The sequence below is a fragment of the Neodiprion fabricii genome, chromosome 6 (assembly GCF_021155785.1).
Source record: "Neodiprion fabricii isolate iyNeoFabr1 chromosome 6, iyNeoFabr1.1, whole genome shotgun sequence".
NCBI classification, from domain to species: Eukaryota; Metazoa; Arthropoda; class Insecta; order Hymenoptera; family Diprionidae; genus Neodiprion; species Neodiprion fabricii.
Genome location: NC_060244.1, coordinates 14,674,794 through 14,691,653, shown reverse-complemented (window position 1 = coordinate 14,691,653; position 16,860 = coordinate 14,674,794). Strand labels below are relative to the sequence as shown.

The following is a 16,860-nucleotide window of genomic DNA, read 5'->3' as shown; positions in this document are numbered from 1 at the left end:
TTTTGGAGCTGACTTTTATTGCTATTTAACTATTTACAACTGCAATTTTTAAAATGATATTCTCTTTCATTTAAACTTCTGCGCTTAAATTTTCTCCAATCACATTACTCGGTAGAGGGCGCTCTTAACATCCTAAGTAATGCTGACATGTTACTATACTCTAGCAAGAAATAACTATAGAAATATAGTAACTGCGAATTTTTCAATATTGTGTTGGTACAGTGTACTCCTGCAGCCTGCCAAAATTCGCTCCCATCTAAAAGTGTGGGGTATAGATACTCCGTCCCCCCCCTAAGCGCTAGAGTGGGAGTAGCGGCGAAGTAGGGGAGAGCCAAGAAAGCGAGAGGGGAACAAGGCGACTCTCGCGAGGCATTCACGTGTCGACGCTGAAGCTGTACACACCTCTGGTGCTCTCTAGACCTTTAATAAATTCTGTTGATTACCCGTAACCGAAGTGTCAATCATTTGAGTGCACCTTTCCCATTGAACACGGCAGGAGTGGGCCTGCTACCGACCGAGTGGACAACTTCACTACCTTCGCTACGCCACATCGGCCAACACCACACCGGTGACCCCACAAAAGCATTGAGTGAACTCCCCCTGCTGGCGACGTTTCGCGGTGGTCACGATTGAATCAAACAAAAGTTAGAAAATTGTGTGTGACATGGCGGAGACCGGTGTCGGAGAATTCATCGTGTCGATGCGAAGCGGTAAGCGCTTGTAATTCTTTGCGAACATATTTCGAGCACAAGTTAGATTGGCGCACTCGTAAACGGTCGGCCCGCTTGATTATTGAGTTAGAGTAGCGCTCGAAATTCGTTTGTCGATCCCCTTGATGATGACCGTAGCCTGAGTTTTCGCGATAACGCGTAGAGTCAAGTTGATCCCTGTAAAGTCTCGCGTAGAGTCACGGTTTCGAGGGGGGACAATTTCGTTTCGAAATTGAGTGTGGCCAAATTCCGCTGCATGGGGTCTCGTCAAGTCTGCGTATGTAAAAAGTGTCACCTCTCGTGTGGGTCGCGTATCACTGTGCGTGGATGCTCGGTTTAGCGGGACGGGTTGCGAACTTTTTGGAAATAGTGACTACGACTGGAGCTCGGATGCGTCATAATACGCTACACACAAGCACGAAAAGAAAAGCTTCCTAGATTTATTAATTTGGTCGCGGTTAGCGCGTCGAGTCACGTCCTTTTGGTTTAGTTTACGAATTATTGTGTATAAGTAAGGTGGCGACTAGCGCACGTAGAAGTAAGACATCACCTAGATTTAATAACGATCGCGGTTAGCGCGTCGATTACGATCTCGATTACGTTTTTGTCTAGCGGTCTATGATTAAGTGACGATTAGCGTCGTAGTTAGTAGAGGACGATCGCGGGCAGCGCATCGAGTCAAAATTTCGTTTTTGGTTTTTGTGAGTTAGGGTATTATTAAGACAGCGACTAGCGCACGTAGGCCGTAGCGGTCTTCTAGATCTATTCATTTTTTTTCATTATTTTGTTTGTTCTTTCTTTTTTTTTGGTTAAATCTAAGCATTTGTATTTGGAATCGCGAAGAACGACTTTCGCAGTATTATTATTATTTTTATTTTTTTTGTATTATCGCTGGCGAGAAATATATTACTGGCATTTTATAGTGATTTGGCCAAACCACGTGGTGGCGTACGTGTGTTGTATCTTTCTCTACCCAAAAATTACCCCTCCCCTTTCCGCGGTACTGAGCTATCGAGTATATGGTCGCGGTATTTCGCATTACCGATTTCGAGGCGTGTTAATCACGCCAGGCGCCCAACAAATTTTGCGATATTGTTTTAGGTCCAGGGTACATCGTGGACGCCGATTTATTGTGCGCGCGGTAAGTTCTCGATCATTTTCTCCGAGTGACCGAAGAGCGGGAAAAATCCACGTCACAATGTATAACCATAGAGAGTTTGCAGCAGGACGGCTTATAGGTGCTCGAGGAAAAGAAAAAGGAGACGAATTGTGGAAGGCACTGTGAAAAAATTAATAAAAAAAAAAGAAAATGATGGCAGGGACGACGGGTGGTAACGACGTTTGCCAGCGACAAGCGCGCGGCATTTGCGGCTCGATCACGTGGCCTACCAACCACGTGATCTGGTCGTGGGGCTGGCGAAAGGACCCCATCTCGCCCCAGTCCGACGCGTACCGTCGGAGAGTGCGAGCGAGGAGGCGAGTGCAACCCACGGTTGAGTGGAGGGATCGCGACCCTCCACCTCAACGGTGCCTGTGTGGCCGGGGATTCTCTGTGTGGGAGCCGTGAGTGTGTTTGTATGCGTTCTGTGTGAACAAGGAGTGGGACGCAGTTACTGTAAGCGGGCGGGAGGCCGCATGGCGACGACGCCATTTTGTGAGACCACAACGGGACGGACTGTAGCAGAATTTTCAACCTCTCTCTTTCTGGCCAATTCTACGGCGAAGCCGAAATATTTTCCTTGTGAAATGTAATGCTACTATTAAAGTTATTTCCTCTCCAATCTCTAAAATAGAGCGAACTCTTTACGTGCAACCCCCCCCCCCCCCCCCCCCCCCGATCCTGCCGCCTAAGAGTCATTCAGGAGTAAGTGTACATAATAATAATGATAAAAGCTCTCTTTAAAAGCACTAACAAGGGAATTGAACTCCTGAGGGTTTGAGAAAACACAAATTCAGTGGCAGAAAGTGAGTAAACTTCGAAAACTTCCTTATAAAAACGTTGATTTTTTGAACACTGTTTATTTGCAGTTGGTATAATTTACTTATAGATGAAACCATAATAGGTGAATTTTTTTATTCTCATTCACCAAGTTTCTACCAGAACTGAAATGAAAGCTTTGAAACGAGACTGAAAGCTTTGTGACGGTGGAAACTCCATTTTTGAAGAACAGTTCTTATGGCATTTTTCAGGTTTGGAAGGATATAAAAACTCGAGTCAGAGCCAAAGCTGTAAGCCTTAAAAATGCCCGCATCAAAACTGGCAATTTTCCTATGGATAATAATACGCTATCGGAAGAAGATTTGATGATCCTCGGATTGATAGGACCTGCTGCAAGGGAAGGGTGCAGGGTCCCTGATTCGGTGCCTGAAGAGATGGTATGTAATGAGAACATGAAATACAAAAACTGCTTACAGAAGATATTCTTTTAGATAGATTATATACCGAGTACAAGACGAGATCAAAATTGTGGCAAATAATTTGAAAAATATGCGTGAATGAACGATAATAACCGATAGTATTAAAGTAAGTTAAATTTAACGCTGAATAAAGGAACTCATTTATGTCGGATCAACTGCTCTAGCTCAGCCCCCATAAATGGTATACAAATTAATCCCTTCCATTTAAATGATTGAAAAGCCAAACATGTTTATTCATTTACATATTTCAGTCTGCAATTACACAACTGCGGGAAGCAGACGAGTCAGTTTTAAACGAGATACCTACTCATATATCAGTATTTGAAGAATACAATATAGTGTCGACAAGCACCACAATTGGTAAGCGTATGTCCCGAGCAGCCACGTGTATTACTAACAATAATGATGTATAATATGATGTTGTGGCAACGTATTTTATTCGTAGAATCAGACACGGCAATAGGACAGGAGGAGGAACACACCATCCAAGAAGCTGATGAATTGAAGAACCTTGCAGAACCTGAAACATTGGTAGAAGTTGTCTGCAGTGATGATGGCATAGCATCATCATCGCACACACTGTCACACCCATCATTGCAGCAGACAACCCCAAAGATAAAAAAAGCCACACACCCTGTCAGAGCCGTTCGCAGGAAGAAAAACAAAAGAAGAGATGATGTCTTTAAGACGGTTGTAGAAATGCAACAAAAGCAGAACGAAATACTTGAGGTATTTCTGTTTAAACTGTATATGAATAAATCGATCTGCAAATTATTATGCCAGTGGAATTGTGCAAACGTTTGTACTTATATGTTTTAGAGAATGTCACAGGCGATGGTAATGTCTGCAAATAACGAAGCCAAACGACTGGAGCTGGAGAAAGAGAAATTAGAAGTAAAGAGGCAGATATGCCAGGCTCTAAATTCAATAGCGGTAGCGATGACAGGATTCCATTAATCTCCATCATATCCTTATTAAAATTTTTTTTTTTTTATATGAAACTTTATGTATGATTTCTTACACACGGACGTGGTTTTGTTTTTAAGAATTTTTTACTGTGACATGCTCAGAAATTGAGATGTAAAATAAAAACGCCGAATGAGTTCAGGTTAAATAAAGTTTTTAATTTTTTTGAACGCCCATCTTTTTTGGCAGGTTATGCACATTTTTTTGTTCGTTTTTTCTTAAATTCCGTAGGCTTGCCGGAAACCTTAAAACATAGTCAGCTGCAGAGTAAATCACAAAAGTTACTTTTCATAGCGAAAAATCGATGAAAGACAGTAGACTCTAAGGAAGCAATACAAATTTAAACTCACACGCTTCTTCTCATTCAAAACAGTTCAAATTATATACAATTTTCGTCATATACAGGACATCTCAACGCTAGAGATATGGTATAAGACATATATATATATATATCTATCAAGTCTCACCACATACATACAGTAATGCTCAAAAGTATTTTGAAAATATAAAATTCGTCATCACTTTGATCAATCGTTTCTCTTACTTTTCTTTATTTCAACTTCATTTTCGAGTAATCGAGAGATCATTTTTAACAACTATATAGAACATCGAATTTGTTTCAACAAATAATATTATTGATTTTTGTAGTTTATTCTTGCATGCGATTAACTCAATTACTATGTTTGTCAAAATACTTTTGGGCGCTACTGTATTTCATATGATTTTCCGGATTCTTCACGAAGTCACATATACACCGCCAACTACAAGTGCATAAAGTTGTCTCGGATAAGTTGCTGTTGTACACGGCGTCCCTCAGCAAGGCGTGCTCTTCCTTCAAGAGGTTCAGCAATACAAGGTCCGGGTGCTGGCATAGCATTAGCTTGTGCGACATCTTCCTAGGCGAACTCTTCAAATGGTATTCGATAATGCAACTCCATATTATGCAACATGGCACAAGCGTTGATTATTCTTCCCGCCATATCAGGCTTGTACATTGATAAACATTGCTGAAGCAGAAAAATGTATAAAATGACCATGAGAATTGTGGTGTCGTGCAGGTAAGAGAGAACAAGAGACGTTAATCGCTTGGCGGCTTTATTTTGACTGATGAGTTCTTCACACCTTACAAGCTTCTCACACCACACCACACACACACACACACATTTATACATACACCACGCACTCTCTCATACTCATACCGCGTCCTCACGTACACTACACATTTTACCTCACCTTACAACGCAATGAAAGACGAAATCGCGATTGCACGGGATCGACAGCCCGCACAATATTCTGACGCTAAATATCGTCACTGACGCAGTTACTGCGCCAATTTGAGATGGTACGGAATCGCGTCGTACGCAATATATAACGCTTCCGAAGCTATGTCGACTTTGCGTCGGACGCTATTCGATTGCGCCTAGTACAGAATCGACCTCCTGGATGTGGAGCGGTAAGCGTTGCTGATATTCTCGCGATCTTATTTCGAGAGCAATTGAGCGAGGGCTTGTCCGAGAAAGGATGGCCGTTTGTAATTTGGTTGTCAGAAAATCCTCACCAATCGTTTACCGATTCTTTCGTTTGGTGAGCGTAGCCTGAGTTGCGCGTAATAAAGCAGAGCCAACTTCGGGTGATCGAGAAGGTCGAGTGGAGCCACGTGTTGAGCCGAGGCACTATTGTCTCAAATTTGAGTGAAACCAAATTCCGTTACGAGGGGTCACGTCAAATCAGTACGATAAAATATCATTTCTCGTGTAGGTCGCGAGCCGTCGAAAGGGGAGCGTTCGAATTCGCGAACCGCGTCGCGACGTCACGGAGAAAGTTGAGCTCGGGTGCATGTAGATTACAATTTTTTTTGTAGAGGACAGTCGCGGGTAACGCGGCGAGCCCTTTTTTCGTTTGGGCTTTTGTATTATTAGTTAGTAATAAGGTGGCGATTGGCGTCCGTAGGCATGTGCAATTTTTTTTTTTTTGATTTATTACCGATCGCGGTCAGCGTGTCGGTCGGGATTGCGGTTCCGTTTTCGTCGAGAAGTTTATTATTAAGTTGGCGATCAGCGCCATTCCGTAGAGGACGATCGCGGGCAGCGCGTCGGGTCCAATTTTGTTTTTAGTTTTTGTGAGTTAGCGTTTATTCTTAAGGCAGTGACTGGCGCACGTAGGCCGTAGAGGTCTTCTAGATCTACTAATTTTTTTTTGTTCTTTCTTGTCTTTTTGTTAAACCCAAGTATTGGTATTTGGAATCGCGAAGAGCGACTTTTGGAGTATCATTTCTTTTGTTTTGTATTATCGCTGGCTGGAAATATATTGTAACGTTCTCTGATGTAACGAAAATAAATATGGATCCGTGAGTTTGATTATGAAGCCAAAATCAAAGGCGTAAATGAAGTGTCGTGAAAAAGCTTTAATTGCAAGATATGTGTTTCTCGTTTTAAGTCTGAAACAAGACTGTTTTTACAATAATGTTGGTTGACGTAGCAACCTTATTCTTTTGAAAGACTTAAGAGGTTTATAAACGTCTTTTATCTATGATGACTACTAGATCATTGAAAAGGGGGCAAAACGGGTGATTTCACCCTTTGTAACACTACTCCCCCCCGACGGGGACAACGAGCTTCTACGAAACAATTGCTAATGAATATCGATCTTTCCATCACCTTTACAGGCAATAAAGTCGACTGGAGATGTCTATCTAACATAACCATCTGAGCGAAATGCTGAAAATAATAGCAATAACGATCTGGGTCCTGATACATCAAATCTAAGAGATTAATTCCAGCTACGTCTCGATATTCCTCAAGAGGTTCTAAAAGTGTACAGACCTGGCGATCTGCTAAAAACCTCTTGGTAAAAGTTGTTTTTCCGCATCCGATATTCCCTTCAATTATGATCATAAGCGGTCGAGTTTTACTCAAATGAATTCCAAAAGGCAGATTCTTCTCCCAATCGATGACCGACTGTAAAGAAGGTCAAGTCGATCACAGTCGTCAAGGGTGTACGTTTGGAGATCTAACCTCCAAGGATGTTCTTGGTCTTGAAGAGACTGTTCCAGGTTGATCTTATTCAAATGGAGAAAGACGATCCAAGTGAACCACTTTCTGACGCGAATGAGAAGATCTTCGGATTCTAAAAACATCATTCATCCGGTTGACCGCTAAGTAAGGGCCTTCCCAATTTCTTTGTAGTTTGGGACATCATCCTTTGTCTTCGGAGTTGAAAAAGCTAGACAAAATCTCCAAAATTGAATTTTAAATCTCTGGCTCGAATATCATAACGAGTTTTTAATTTGTCTGAAGCCATAGAAATTCTACTCCTAGCAAAGTGATGAATTCCCTCTAAACGTTGCTGTAATAAAAAGGCATGATCTGTTTGATGCTGTCTTTGCACAGGAACAGGGCCTTTCTCTAAATCTGACGGAACTCGAAGATTTCTTCCAGTGAGCATGAGGGCCGGCGTCTGCTTTGTCGTCTCATGAATCGCAGATCTGTAAGATAAGAGAAAAAGAGGGATCCAGGAGACCCAGTCTCTCTGATTCTGCTCTACGAAGGACGACAAATACTGTAGGAAGGTTCGATTCAGACGCTCTATCATGCCGTGAGATTGCGGATGCAAAGGAGTCGTACGAGTTTTTCTAACCCCTAAAATCTGAGTAACCTCTTTAATTAAGGTTGACTCAAAATTTCGGCCTTGATCAGTATGAAGTTTTAGAGGAACTCCGTGTCTACAAATAAACTCTTTAACGAATGCCTGTGCTACAGTGGAGGCTTCTTGATTAGCGAGAGGAACCACTTCAGGCCACTTAGTAAAATTATCAGCAATAACCAAAGCATATTTATTTCCAAAATGGGTTATCGGGAGAGGTCCGAGAATGTCCATCGGTATCCTTTCGAATGGAGCTCCCACGTTGTGAATTTAGAGAGAGCTTTATCCTTTCGCCCGAGTTCCTTTCTTTGCCGTGCAGATTCGACATCTTCGGCACCAATCTTCAACGTCCGTCCGGCAACGGGGCCAAAAGTAGAAGTTGCGACTTCTGCCAAGAGTTTTATTGGAAGCGAAGTGTCCGCCTGCAGGAGAATCATGATGAAGAGCAAGAATCTCCGGAACTCGTGTCCTGGGAACCAAAAGTTGCCACCTGATTTCTTTCAAGTCTGCAGATTCCCATTTTCGGTATAAAATTCCATCAATTGAAAGGATAGAGTCCCATTGAACCCAATAAATTTTCAAATCTGGCTCGGCTAAAAATACATCCTGCCAGTCCGGACGAGTTTCCGTTTCCTTCCAGGACACTTGAGTCAAAGTGTCGTCCTCTTGTGATTTTCTCCATTCCTCCTGGTTATTTTCGAGAGAAATCTTCTGTATCAAAACAGGAAACAGGGTTTCGGTTTTTCTCTAATCGTGCACACTGTTTACACTCTGACATTTCTTCGCAGGGTCTTCGAGAGAGAGCATCGGCGTTTCCATGATGAATTCCTGCTCGATGACGAATGTCAAAATCGTACTGTCCGAGCCTTTCTAACCATCTAGCTACCTGACCTTCGGGTGATTTGAACGAAAGTAACCACCTACGAGAAGCATGGTCTGTTCGTATCGAAAATCTCCTACCGTACAGATAATGATGAAAATGAACTACGGTCTTAACAACAGCTAAAAGTTCTCTACGAGTGACACAATAATTCCTCTCGGTTTTACTCAGAACTCTGCTGAAATAACTTATCACTGTCTCTTGACCTCCCTGAATGTGTGACAGAACCCCATCTATTCCTGAAAGAGAGGCATCCGTATCTAAAATGAAAGGAAGTTCGACCTCGGGATAAGCTAAAATCGGCGAAGAAATATGATTTTCTTTCAATTTCTTGAAAGATTCTTCGCATTCCGGGGTCCAGTCAAAAGGAATCTTGATTCCGGTCAAGTGATGGAAAGGTTTAGCTATACTACCGAAATCTTTTGCAAATCTTCTGTAATACGTACAAAGGCCTAAAAAGCATTGAATTTTTTCTTTATTCTTAGGTGTCGGCCAAGAAGAAACCTTCTCTATTTTGGATGGGTCGGTCTTCACACCTTGTGCTGAGACGATATGTCCGAGGAAGACTACTTCTTTCTGGAACAAATGGCATTTTTTCGGGCTCATTTTTAGGCCTGCTTGCTTCAGCCTGGCGAAAACTTGTTTGGGATTTTGAACTTCTTCAAAGTTCTTGCCAAAGACGATTATACCGTCTAAATAAACAAGGCAAATTTTGCCATTGAGCCCATGGAGAACAGCCTCCATCATTCGTTCAAAGGTAGCCGGGGCATTACTCAAACCAAATGGCATAACCTTGGACTGACATAATCCTCCTAAACCCGTAACAAAAGCTGTTTTTTCTTTATCTAGAGGATTCTTTTCGACCTGCCAGTATCCGCTCTGACGATCTATGGTGCTGAACCAAGTTGCACCAACTATCAGGTCGAGTGTCTCGTCGATTCTGGGTAGAGGGTAAGAATCTTCCTTCGTTATATCATTCAGCTTCCTGTAATCGATACAAAATCGTTTGGATCCGTCCTTTTTGTTAAGAAGGACGATTGGTGAGGCCCAGGGACTAGACGATGGTTCAATCACATCGTTCATTAACATGTCTTCCACAAGCTTCTTCACCTCTTCTCGGGCGTTGAGAGCGAGTCTTCGAGGAGCTTGTTTTATTGGTGAATTCTCTCCGACGTCGATCTTGTGCTTGACGGAAGTACGTCGGCCTTTATCACCACTATCTTTGGCGAAAGAATCTATAAACTCTAGCAGAAGAGATTCAAACGATTCTAACTGAGCTAAATTCAATGAAATCGAAGATTTCTCAACAAGGCCCTGTAATGTAAAGGAAAGTGTTGTTGAAAATCATCGTCTGAAAGTTCTATTTCCTGAATTCTAGGAGTCCAATAAATTGCATTCCTATTCGTACAAAGAGTTATTTTGCGATTGTGTGAAGCTAGTGAATTTCTCTTAGTCGAGATAACACAGTTATGAGCTGTGAGAAAGTCTATTCCCAAAATACCTTCATCCTCTATATCTGCTATAAAAACCTTATGTGGAGAGTCGATACACCCAAAAAGGTTAATTTGGACAGTCACCTGTCTTAAAACCAGGGTCGTCTCTCCAGTGGCTGTTCGCAGGGATAAAGAGGGAACAATCTGGTCATCGGATTTACAGAGATCCGATCGAACTACGGTTACTTCCGCGCCGGTGTCTATCACCCAAAGACAATCGACGCCATTTACAGTACCGTGCGCGTAGAGACCAGACTGTCGTAGACTTCTAATTAAAAACTGTTCTCCAAGAGGGCTTCCACTGTTAACAATCTGCGATGATTTTCGCCCCGACAAATCATCTGAAATTAGTTTTTTGGACGAGTTCCTGTTGAAGAGCTCGACTGAGGATTTGCTTCCCCTATTTCTATATCTTTCTTACGCCATTTATAAGAGTTCGGATTCGAACTCTGCATTGATTCTCCAATAATTTTTTTAATCAGAAAACAACGGTTGACGTCATGTTCTATTTTTTTACAAAATATACAAGTCAAGCCGGTTTGATTTGTCATAACCGCGTTCCACGCTTGTTTTTCTGGTCTTGAAAAGAACCACGATTTCTTTGTTCAAAATCAATATTGTTATTTTTATTTCTATAATTTTGAGGCTTTGACTCTTCCGAGTGCTCAAAACCTCGTCTGAGGTGTTTTTGTACACCTCAATCCGCCGAAGCTTGCTCAACCCGAAATATTGTTTTCGCATTGCCTCCACCTCAAGGGCTTTGGCCGTTGCCTATCGTAGAGAAGTGAGACCCGATGTCCCAACGGCCATTTTGATTTTTGGATCACTAATTGCGTTCCAAAAAGCTTAGGTCGCTAACAAGTTACGAGAAGGCTCGTGGTGTGATCGCGTACGCGAGTCGGACCATGTCGGACGCGGAACGGTAGTATTCCACAACCGAGCAGGAATGCCTCGCGGTGATATGAGCCTTCAAGAAGTTTAGAGCATACTTTGAAGGTTATCACTTCACCGTGATAACCGACCACGCGAGTTCAAAGTGGTTGCGGGAATTGAGAAATCCGACGGGTCGATTACCTGGGTGGGCGCTCGATTTGCTCGAATATGATTGCGAGATCAAACATCCAGGGCTGCCACTCTGCCTCTAATGCCACTATGTTGCCACTTTTTTTTATGATGCCACTTTTTTGCCTCTTTTTTGCAGAAATTGCCTCTAATGCCACTATTTACATGTATTTCATTGCGAAATTGAAAATTTTCATAACATTTGCGTGAAAAAAAAAATCGTGTCCATATGCTGTTAATTCGGTTTCAAATACCGCGCGTACGCTTAGTGCTAATTTGCGCCGTAGCGTCGCCATTTTCCATGGTGGTTTGTGTCGTCTGTCACAGCCACTATAATGGATTTTCGCCGCTAGTCGCAGCAGCCCCCCGAGGCACCACGTGGTCTCCGCGTTCCGCGTTTTATGTAGCAGTGACAATACAAGTGACGTAAGTATTTATTCTTATTTGTACGCAAGTTATTTCAAATAACAACAGTGGATTTAGTATATACTGCTGATAATGAGTTACTAGTTCAGTTCATTTGAGTTAACAAGTTAATACCCATTTCTAATGAAAGATTTGATAGTTAGAGGTTATGTCGCATCTATCGTAGTATAGGTATTTCCAGAGCTTGACCAGACTCTGTCTTTATTATTTGAAGGCGCCAATGTTCTCGCGTATTATTCAGTCGAATTCAGTGTAGAGTGACATTATTTTCTTTTTCTTTTATAGTTGAGCGATGGTCCGTCAATATAAATTTCAAAGCAGCTGGCTGCTGAGGAATGATCCTTTAGGATATAAGGTATCCACGTGGTGCAAACAAATTGATACAGGCAATGAATTGTATTGTCAAATCTGCAATACCTCATTTTCGTACGTAACGAAGGGTTTTCATTTTATCATTCAACATTCTTCCTCCACAAAACACAAGCTGGAAGCTCGTACTAAACTGGATCAAAAGCAACTAAAATTGGATGGATCTGTTCCTGCTGAGGACGGCCGTGCCAAGGAACCGCAACGAATGGTGTTGTGCAACCAACTTGACGCTGATATGAAAGCTGAAATCATTTGGGCAATCAAAAATGTCCATAGTAATATGTCAGCAGCATCATGTGATGATTTGAAAGAAGTTTTCCAAGCCATGTTTCCAGGAGCTATTTCTGAGAAGTTCAGTCTCGGCCGTACAAAGCTAGGATACTTAATCACTGAGGCCTTAGGACCATATTTCAAGAAAATTCTTACCGACGATGTTCAGCAGTCTACAAGTTACTGTCTCTCATATGACGAAACAACTAATGTAGAACATAAAAAAGAGTTGCAGGTTAGAGTCCGATATTTTTCTGAAACTAACAAAGAAGTTGTTGCCCATCATGTACAAACATTTTTCATGGGTCATGTAACTGCCGAAGAATTAGCTAAATGCATCAATAAAGCTATTGTGGAAGCTGACTTTCTACAGGATAAGTTAATCATGCTGGGCGCTGATGGTCCGAATGTTAATAAAAAAGTATGGTCAATCTTAAATACAGAAGTAAATCAACTGCGTGGCAAGGGACTACTTGATATCGGATGGTGTAATATTCATATTATTCACAATGCATTTCTAAAAGGCCTCAGTGAACTTGGCAACGAAGTCAGTGACCTCATATTGCAAATTTACTATTTTTTCCATGGGTGGCCATCTCGCTGTGAATACTTTGAGAAGTGTCAGATTGAAGAAAATCTTCCAACTAACCACTTCATCAAACACGTAGCGACTCGATGGCTGACACTAGAACCTAGTGCACAACGCGTTTTGGAACAGTGCAAAGGACTTACCAGGTATTTTCTACGGTTTATCCCGAATAAGAAAGATTGCAAGCAACTCATGGCATCACAAAAGTACCTTACGATATGTAAATACATACGGCAGAAAGATATGAAAGCTCAATTCTATTTTGTCATTGATAGTGCTGCTATTTTCACTAAATTTTCGTTACAATTCCAAAAAGAGGAACCTTTAATACATATTTTGTTTGACGAACTTCAAAATGTAATACTTACACTCGCTGGTCGAGTTTGTAAAGTTGAGAGCCTAAAGAATTATAAGAAAAATGATATGAAAGGACATATATTATTCGCGGACACCAATTTATGTCCAATAAATTCTATCGTGATTGATAAAACAGTGCAAGAATGTCTCAATGACAATGCATTGAGTGATAAGGAGAGACAACACTTCTTGCTGCAAGCTCGAAACCACTACAAAGAAGCAGCATTGCACATCTTGAAGAAATCCTCACTTCAAGCATATCCACATTCAAATCTCATCTACTCGTGCCGATGTCTACAACCACAGAGAATAAAGCGAACCATAAGCTGCTCACACATTGTAAAAATAGCGGAAGCAATGCCATTGCTGGAGGCTATTTCATCAAGTACACTCTTAGATGAATGGAAACTCCTACAATTAGAAGATCTACCAGAACTTGAACAAGATCGTATCGATCATTACTGGCAGAAAAATGTCTTCAGTGTGAAAGATTCAAGTAACATCCAAAAGTATCCAATAATCACCAGAGTTGTTAAAGCATGCTTGGCTTTAGCTCATGGTAGTGCGGACGTAGAACGAGGTTTCTCTAGATCTAAAAGGATTTTATCAATAGATAAAGCTCCAATGTCTGAAAGGACATTGAATGCTCGATTGGCGATTTGTGATGGAACTAAAAAGTTCAAAAATAAACCCCATCTAGTTCCTATAACAAGAGACTTAATTACCAGCGGACGCTTAGCACATCAAAACTACACATGCTTCTTAGAGGAGGAACGGAAGAAAAAATACAAAACTGCCGAAGCGGCAAAAGCCGAAAAAATGAGACTTGAGCAAGAAAAAGAAAATTTGAAAGAGATAGAATCGAAGAAACAGAGTATTGAAGACCTTGAAGTGAAACTCAAAGTAGCACAGAAAGAGCAAGACATGAAGAAACAAAGCGCTGACGCTCTGTTATCAGAAGCAAATAAACGATTACAAGTAGCGCTTAAAAACCAGGATTTACAAGCAGCCCAATTGGCACAAGGTTTGATTGAGGGTGCCGAAAAATTACGAGAACAAGAGAGAACTCAAGAAAATGTTGCATCCCGATTGGCTAAGCAAGTAGAAAAAAGAAAGAGTGGACTGCTATCAGATTTATTTGCCAAGAAACAAAAAATAACCAAAGATATTTAAATCGACTGATCACAGCATATGCTCAAGTTCGGTTAAACGAAGACTAACTATATGGTAATAATAGAATTAGAAGACTAGGATTGAATATATTAAAAAAATGTTTTTCTGGTCAAGTACGAATAGTACCTAATACTTTCGTCATTATAAAATATTCTAACGTACTATTTTACCCAATAAACATTGCTGGTAAATAAATCGTAAGAAATTCGTCGAAAAGTAACGTTGTATATAGTTGAATAATCGTTCAGCACATACGTTTTTTCTCGTGAAAAATGTCCGCCCTGATATAGGTTTTTTCGACTGCGCTCATCAACGTTTTCTGTTAGTGATTATGATCCGGATATTCCACGGTTGAAGTAAACGTCGAAATTACGGTTTTCAGAAACGTAATGAAACAAGTATGAAAGAACGCAATTTAAATGTCAACGTAGACGTTTAATATATACCTGTTACAGCCACCATTTTTCGTGGTTCAAACACGTTTAATAAGCGTGTTCATTGGAAAATTTTTTTTATAATAATACACGTACTTAATGTGTGTTGATTTAACGTAAAAACGATATCCGTAAACAATTATTATACGTTTAACTGAATACACTTAATCGAATATCACGCGGTTCCGATAAACGTGTAACAACCAACTTGAGAATATGTTTTCGGTATAATTTTTCATGTACATACTATATTAATACACAAGCTGTTAAAAGCTTCTTGTATGGTCAATATGGACTTATCTCAGGGGTTAGATGATACAGCAACGCTCACATTCTTAGCTATTTCAGTAATGGTAACTTGCACCAATTAAATGATATTAATTATTTTACATCCACACCTATGTATTCTTATGAGAAATACAGGACAACTAAATGAGATAAAGCACACACCTTTGCGAAACATGATATATATTTATTATAAGGTACTTTCATCCAAGGCAACAATGACAATAGTTACATTGCACACGTATCGAAATATCCGCTTTAACAATGTATCCGAAACATAACAGTAGTTTTTTATATACCAGTTTGTCTGTATCGTTGATGCGGACATTTTATTATGCCAACGATGTAACTGTGTGATTGTTGACTGGGATGTATAAATAAACATACAGTCTTTTACATATACGCATACCTCAATTGTACAGATGTACTCACAAGAGTATAGAAGTATAGCAAATAGTAAAATTGAGTAAACATGAACAAACAAAAACTTATATCCGATACAAGAGGTTTGATAACAAATAAAACATGAAACAAAATAATCATACAATGATTATACCCTAACGAGGAAAATTGTTAACTTTCATCTCGGGACTAGGTAAAAAATCACAATCCTGACAAAGTAAAATAATAAAAAGTATTGGCACATTATTTCAAAAAAGAACACAGACGCTATAGAAAGCGTTGTCTAGGTACGCAGTACGCATAAGTTTTAATTATTATTCGACCGCAGCTGGAGCATTCACTTCCTCGATATCACTGCTAATCCGTCAAATACCTGAAAATACATAGTATTTAACACCTGTATTCTAGGTAGAATAATTTTTATGTGCCATTTCAACGTTCTCTCAACGTGTCTTGACAGGTCTATTATATATCATTTCAACCACTGTGTGTTTATTGGGAAAAGGTGCAGCCACTAAATGATCGTTCATTCGTACATGATACGTATGTGTTAGCGATCTATTTCACTGGATAACCTTATAAAAGAAAAACGATGCCTTCACAAGTAAGAGTGAAGCTAACAATAAATATCTGCGGCTTCTATTTGCAATCAGTATATATTCCATACCATACACATGCTTCTTATAGCATTATCTACAAGCAATTCTATTGTGCCTACATCCTTTCGGCGACGTTCAAAAGCAAGTACGACGCAATCACAAAGTATTTCTTTTTATTCTTCTTTTTATTGTCAGGTTATTTACGCCTGTATTGTCATTTTCGTCTGTATTAAATCATCGTGATAAATTTTTCCAAATAGGAAATACATTTGTACTTACCAGCTTATGAAGGCTCACATAAACACGGACGTGCACTGACCTCGGAAGTTGGTCAAATTAGACTGATTCACTGATCGCGTGAGCTGAGAGCCTTCGCGAACGGTGGTGGGGGGGGGGCATTCTGGCGCGTCGTCCTCGGCTCTCAGCGTGCAGGAACCGTACGAGTTACAACACGCTGACCTAGCGAGCCAATCAGAGGCAGAAGAAGAGGCGCGAGTATTTCACGCTAGGACATTCTCGATTCTTCGCGACCGCTTGTCGTTTGACACATGCGCTCATTATACGTATATGTAACATCCATGGTACACGAGCTTCATCTACGGCCACTCGCTTTACTAGCATGGGTTATTCCAATATATACATTATGGTATAGGAAAGCGTATGTTTTACAATTAATAAAGACGCCGCGAAGGGATGCACTTATATGCTCAACTACGTAATTTCTTGGCGACCTTTGTAAAAAAATCTGTTCATCGATTTTTCAACTTTTTTTCCTATGTTGGGGA

The 16,860-nt window shown here is 40.7% G+C and overlaps 2 long non-coding RNA genes across 2 annotated transcripts; one reads left to right on the top strand and one right to left on the bottom strand.

The window, feature by feature from the left end:
• Positions 1-1,964: 1,964 nt before the first annotated feature.
• On the bottom strand, positions 1,965-2,691 carry LOC124184647. The gene is made up of 3 exons (XR_006871232.1): positions 2,624-2,691; positions 2,091-2,095; positions 1,965-1,989 (listed from the first exon to the last, which is right to left on the bottom strand). It is a non-coding gene; the product is annotated as an uncharacterized LOC124184647 (long non-coding RNA).
• On the top strand, positions 2,613-3,626 carry LOC124184646. Its single transcript, XR_006871231.1, has 4 exons — positions 2,613-2,675; positions 2,901-3,086; positions 3,380-3,488; positions 3,574-3,626. It is a non-coding gene; the product is annotated as an uncharacterized LOC124184646 (long non-coding RNA).
• The last annotated feature ends 13,234 nt before the right edge of the window (positions 3,627-16,860 follow it).